Below are 6,943 nucleotides of genomic sequence, written 5' to 3' on the forward strand. Positions count from 1 at the left end.
CCTGAAAGCTGAGGGGACAGAGTCTGGGTCACTCAGCAGTGACCAGGGAGGAACCAGGACGGAACCAGGCAATGTCGGGCGCAATCAGGTGGTTGTTGAGGAGCTTCTCTCCGCTGCCACGTGGGCTCTGGGGCATCTGCGACGTCCAAAAGCGGGTCACGAGCTGTCCCACATAGGTTCTCACCGTCGGCGCTGTCGGCTTTAAGATCGGAGCAAACAACACTTGGCAAGAGCAATCCACGCAGGACTGGAAGATTGCTCCTCAATCGGACCAGGAGGGTTAGAGCGGGTGCTCCTTTTCAGAGGAGCTGGTGCAAGTCTGGAGCAACCAGAATCACAAGTTGGTTTTAGGTTTTCACCGGCACAAGGGCCACAAACCATCTGGCAAGTGACCGGGCCAACGCGTCAAGCCAAAGAGAGCAGAAGGGCCCCACGCAGCACTCGTCAAGTGTAGAGGGGTGAGCTTCGGTGCAAGAGTGGCTCAGGGTTGGAGCTTCTCAAACCCCGGTGGACAGCTTCGAGGGTCACTCGTGGGCTGCACGGTCAGCGTCTTGTGGTCTTTTCAAGATGGCGTTTCCCCACGCTTCCGGTCACCTCCACGGGTCTCAGCTCTGCAGGGACTGTGGATCGGGCTGTAAGAAGGCAGGCAAGCTTGATCTCGTTGATCTCTGTTGCTTGAGTTCCGGCGGGAACTGCAACAAAGCAGACGTTGAGGGTCGGGATGGTGCCTGTTTGCACAGGGTGGTCACTTCTTGACCACAAGGGAGATTCTTCAGTCTTCTACGTTGAGTAGGATGTTGAAGGGTCCAGAATTTTGTTTCAAATCTTTCATCAGGATAATCTGAGTGCGTTGGCACTGCTCCCATTCTTATACCAATCTAGGGGGCTGGATTACCTGCTAGGTCCCCTCCTATGGGTGGGACCCAGGAAGGGGGTGGATACACCCCTTTCCTTTGATCCAGGCCGCGCTGGGACTGGGGCTGGTGTGCCCCAGAACCGGTTTGGCCGGATTATGTAAGGGGCAGCCTTGTGCTCCCCAGGCAGTGTCTGGTTTCTTTCAAACCTCCCTGCTACAATCCACTATCTCCTGTCTGGGGTGGTGTGACACCTCCCTGTGACAGGAAAGCCTTTGTCCAGGCCTCCTGTGCTGAGTTTCGGTCGGCAGCAGGAGGTCAGACTTGTGTCTGTGGCAGAAGCATCCATTTTGTGGATCTGAGGCTCTTTTAAAATCAACCGCGTTTTAGCAAAGTAACATGTCGTCTCCCTCTAGAGGGGTGGAATGCTACTCCCGTCGCCAGGACTGGCGAGGGGGTAGTATTCCAAATCGTATGACAACTTACACGACATGTTTTGATAAAGCCAAACCAAAGTTAACATATAACCGCGAGGATTATAATGCACTTAATAGTATATGGTATGGCATTATCCATGAACTGCTTAGCGAATTGGTCCCGATAGCTGCAGACAGGCTCAGCTCATGCTAGAGCACCATCTCACATTAAACCACGCACTCTGCCTCCAGGATTGTTAAGGCCTGCCATAGGAGTGACTGATAGGTATATATGTGTCCAGATAGGTTTAGATATAGGCATACTATATCTAAGCAAGGGGTGATTACACCACCTTGCCCCAGCTGAGTGATCAGCCAGTTGTGTCAATTTTGGATAGCCAGCCAGGGGTGGCAAAAGATATGCTGCAGCCCCTGGTAGGCCTTGGATGCACCTATGCCCTGGGCACCTATAGTGCTCCGTACAGGGGCTGATAAGGTGACCCAAGCCAATTTAATTATGCACCTAGGGTACATGGAATCCATTTTACAGAGAGAGCAGATAGCCTGGGGCCCTGATTAGCAGGGAACCAGGCCAACTAAGTCGAAAACCAGCTAAACACAAGGCAAAAAATCTGGGGGAACCATAGTCAGGTAGCCACCTTCCTACATTGATGTTAACTACATTTGCTTATAATAATTTCTACATATGATAAAAGCAGAAGGGTATCATCCATACACGCAAAACAGCTGAGAGTAATATTCTACTTATTACCATTGTTGGGGGGTGGAGGGGACAAGGAACAAGAGACCCCAGGGGATTCAGCTCTCGTGGCTCATGGCTCCTCTCCACTCCCAAATATGGTTATAAATATCATTTTACTGTTTGTGCATCTGTATATATATTATTTATTGATTTCATTAAAGTTAACATTTTCATCACATTCATTGATACCATTACCCATAATTATTTGGCACAGAGGAACTGCATTTTTAGGCTGAGTAGAGAAAACACATAAGACATAATGGGCCCAATTCACAAAGCCATTTTGGTGGCAAAAATACTTTTATGATCTAAATTAGATGGATTTATCATGGCCAGCGAACCACACACGTGATTTAACAGATATAAATACATTTACTCTCCTGCACTCTCTCCACGTGCTAGCATAATATTAAGCAAGAGTAAATACCATGCTATGGAAATGTGAGTAGGAGAATAAAATAGTAATTTGCCATGTAAGGTTCTGTATGCCCAGGAACAGGGCTGTCTGTGGGCATTCACAGTATTCTCACCAATTCTTTCCCACCATGGATGGAAAAAGTCAGATTTGCAGCAGTCATTGGTTTAAATCCCTCTTTGAGATGGACAGGAGATGGATGACTTCAAACTTTGTAAGAGAAAGGGTTTATCCATTGGGAAAATATTTTCTCTTTGTAAAGCAAAAGAAAAACATTTGCATAGTGGTGCTGCCTTTTAACAATAAGACATGGTGCTGTGCATACAATTCTGTATCAAGAAAATGCTATCACTCAAAAAATGTATTTATTTGTGTATTTTTTAAAGCGCACAGCTGCCCCAACGGGGCGTCCCGGCGCTAGTAGAACTGGTAACAAAAGACACAAAATACCGGGTTATAAGCCAAAGAGGTGGGTCTTGAGGGACTTGCGAAATATGGATTCTATCTGACATGCACGGAGGGCTATCGGGAGCTTATTCCAGCGCTGAGAAGCACAAACTTTAAATGTTTTCCCTCCCGAGCGGGTTCTTTTAAATCTGGGGGTAACCAGAAGAATTTGGAAATTCGAGCGCAGTGTTCTGGAATTATGGTAGGGACATAAGCTAGTTTTCAAATGGGCTGGTCCTTTTCCCCATCATAGCTCTATAGGCCAGTGTCATAGCTTTAAACTCACATCTCTTAGCGATGGGAAGCCAATGTAATCTGCGAAGGTGTGGGGTAATATGTTGTCTGGGAGGGATTCCCTCCACCAGACGAGCTGCAGCATTTTGGACTGTCTGAAGTTTGTTACATAGACCAGCTGTAAGTCCAGATAAAGCACATTGGCATAGTCGAGATGGGAGGTTATCAAGACGTGGACCACAGTCTTACGGCAGTCAGTAGGCAGATAGTTAATAAGCCTTTTTATTGTTTTGATCTTAGCGAAACAAGAAGCTGCTACTGTTTGCACCTGGGCACTAAAATTGAGGTGGTTGTCCCAGCGGACCCCAAGGTTCCTAACTGAGTCTTTAGGTATGGGGGCTTGACTCAAATCTTCCGGCCACCATAGGCTGGATTCCAGAGGGGACGGTGTGTTAAAAAACAGGATCTCCGTTTTTCCTGCATTAAGTCTCAGAGAATTTGAGTCCATCCATTTTGATATTTTCCCGAGACAGGATTTCAAAAGATCAAATGCAGAAGCAGTGGGCTCGTCAAAGGTGAAGAGCAGCTGAATGTCATCAGCATAGGAGGTGGTTTTGACACCGGTCTGTGCAATCATTTCAGCCAGGGAGGTGAAATAGACATTAAAGAGGAGCGGGCTCAGGGAAGAACCATGGGGAACTCCCCATTTAAGTGGTCTGATGGAGGATGTATAAGGAGGGGTGTATACCTGCTGAGTGCGGTCAGATGAAAAGGAGGTGATCCACTTCAGCACGGTGCCGCCTATGCCCAGAGCCCTTAACCTCTTCAGCAGAATCTTGCGAGAGACGGTGTCAAATGCTGCTGAAAGATCCAGCAGCACTAACACCGCCCTCGACCCGCGGTCCAGCGTCCATCTCACCGAGTCAGCCATTTCGATCAGGGCTGACTCCGTGCTGTGGCCAGACCGGAAGCCATGCTGTGAATCATGCAAAAGCCCATGGGACTCTATGTAATTGGCAAGCTGAGAGTGTGCCAGTCTATCCAGGAACTTTGCTGGGGCAGGCAGAAGGGATATTGGCCTGTAATTACTTGGATTGGCCAGATCCGCGTTGGGCTTTTTCAGGATGGGAACTAAGGAGGCATGCTTCCATTTGTCAGGGAACCTACCCGTTCTCAAAGAGTCATTCCAAATAGAGTTGAGGAAGGCGTTAAGTAGAGCTGCCAGTGCCTTATATTACTTCGCCGGCCAGGGATCATTAGGTGATCCAGATTTACACTTAAGTAATTCTTCAAGGGTGTCTGCTTCTGAAATATCTGCAAATTCTAAAAGGGCGGGGGACAGCATATTCCGAGTAATCGGTTCCTCCTCCAGTCCTGAACAGTTGGTTGTGGGGAAGGAGGCGTATATGGTCTCTATTTTTTCCTCAAAAAATTCCGATAGTTTGTCACATAGAGACTGGGAGGCAGGCTGGCTCCGATTCAGCACTTGAGGGTCCGTAAAGGATCTAACAATGCTGAAAATCTCTCTAGCGCCATTGCTGGCTTTATTGATTCTGGTGGCCAAATAGGCCCTTTTATGCTCCACAATCAATCTACGGTATTCCGTAAGGGCCATCCTGTAAATAGCTTTGCTTTCCAAGGAATACTTCTGCCTCCAGGCTCGTTCCAGGGCTTTACACAAGGCTTTTTTCTGGCGAAGATCGTCAGAATACCAAGGGGCTGATGGTGCTGACCTGTGAGTTGTAATAGGCTTCAAAGGGGCCAATGCCTCCATGGCCTGGCCGATCCAGACATCCAGATTGGCAATAAGACTCATGCCTTTCCCAGGAGTATGCCTGGAAACCTGAAGATGCCTAAATTCAACTAGGTTATTAACAATTAAATCTCGTCAATTTCTTTCACAGTAGTTCGAGTACTGCAATCAACCAGTATATATTGAGAGTACTCATTGAAACCCTACAATCCTACAATTTTATCACAGGCCTTCATCTCCTGAGAGAAGTAGGGGCATAATCCTGCAAAAGATGTACTTTTTGATTTGAAAACAAAATTATTATTCTCCCTCTAACGTTTTGTAGGTGAGAGCCTTCCACAGATCTACATCTTCAGGAATGTGCAGTGATTAATTTAAGCCGGTGCTTGCCGACAGGGACCACCTGCACTCACTTTTGCACTTATTTTTCCTCAACTGACATTGTTCACGAGCAAGAGAGAGAAAAACACACAAAGGGGAAAGAAATAGGAAGAGAAAGAAGGAAAATCTGTCGCAGCGGGAGAAAGAAGGAACCTGCACAAGTGAAATTAAGGGGCAGGGAGTGTCTGGTAGTGGAGGGAAGCGCCACAAAGTCGATTCAGGTCTGTGGAGCCTAGGCTTTCAGTGTGTTGATGTTTAAAAGCACCAGCCATGGGTCTCTGAGCAGTGCTGTAAACATCGGCATCCATTCTATTACAAATTAACCCTTTCGCTGCGGCGGCCATTCCGCCGCAGCGCTAACGGGGCGGGGAGGCCGCGCGTCGGCCGCATGCTGGTGACAGAACCGCTCCGTTACCAGCCGCGGTTGAGCTGTGCTCAGGACGGAGCGGTTCCGTCATGGCCCGCCCCGCTCAACAGAACCTGCCGCGCAGGCGCGGCGGCCGGGCCATGACGGAACCGCTCCGTCATCAGCACAGCCCAACCGTAGCTGATGACGGAGCGGTTCCTTCATCAGCAGGAGAGGGGTTAAGCACTGGGAACGTGTTCTCAAATAGCACGACTGTCAATAAGGTATTTTAGGTCCACTAAAGTTACAGCTTTCAACAAGGGCGGTAAGGGACGACGGTGGCAGCATCTCCCCACCCCGCTTGGCGCCTACACTGGTATTTGAGCGGAAGCGCTGTCACAAGGCGCTCCAATTTACTCACTGCTAAAATTGAATAATAATTTTAATACGCTCCAGCACTGACCCCGTATTTTTATGTGCATTTCATTTTAAAATTGATGTGAAAATTTTAAAGTTTGGATGTATTTGCACTGACTGGTTTTAGAATTGATATAATAACTTTTAAAACCACCCGTTTTAACTTACTAGCGCCTGACAGGGCTCAGAGGGGCTCCCACGGCATTTAATTGTTGTCTTGGCTCAATACTCAAGCCTGCCCGCCCTGGTCCGACTCGGTAGCCTATACCGTTGAGCGGAGGGCGGGGCAGGCAAGAGCAAGACACTCCCAGGAAGGCGAGCGATCAGCGCTGCAGCTCTCCTCCCCATAAGGCTATATAGGCAACGAGGAGGCAGGGGTTCCTGGCGGTAAGGGACGACGGTGGCAGCATCTCCCCACCCCGCTTGGCGCCTACACTGGTATTTGAGCGGAAGCGCTGTCACAAGGCGCTCCAATTTACTCACTGCTAAAATTGAATAATAATTTTAATACGCTCCAGCACTGACCCCGTATTTTTATGTGCATTTCATTTTAAAATTGATGTGAAAATTTTAAAGTTTGGATGTATTTGCACTGACTGGTTTTAGAATTGATATAATAACTTTTAAAACCACCCGTTTTAACTTACTAGCGCCTGACAGGGCTCAGAGGGGCTCCCACGGCATTTAATTGTTGTCTTGGCTCAATACTCAAGCCTGCCCGCCCTGGTCCGACTCGGTAGCCTATACCGTTGAGCGGAGGGCGGGGCAGGCAAGAGCAAGACACTCCCAGGAAGGCGAGCGATCAGCGCTGCAGCTCTCCTCCCCATAAGGCTATATAGGCAACGAGGAGGCAGGGGTTCCTGGCGGTAAGGGACGACGGTGGCAGCATCTCCCCACCCCGCTTGGCGCCTACACTG

This window comes from Lissotriton vulgaris, chromosome 9 (assembly GCF_964263255.1).
Source record: "Lissotriton vulgaris chromosome 9, aLisVul1.2, whole genome shotgun sequence".
Taxonomy (NCBI): domain Eukaryota; kingdom Metazoa; phylum Chordata; class Amphibia; order Caudata; family Salamandridae; genus Lissotriton; species Lissotriton vulgaris.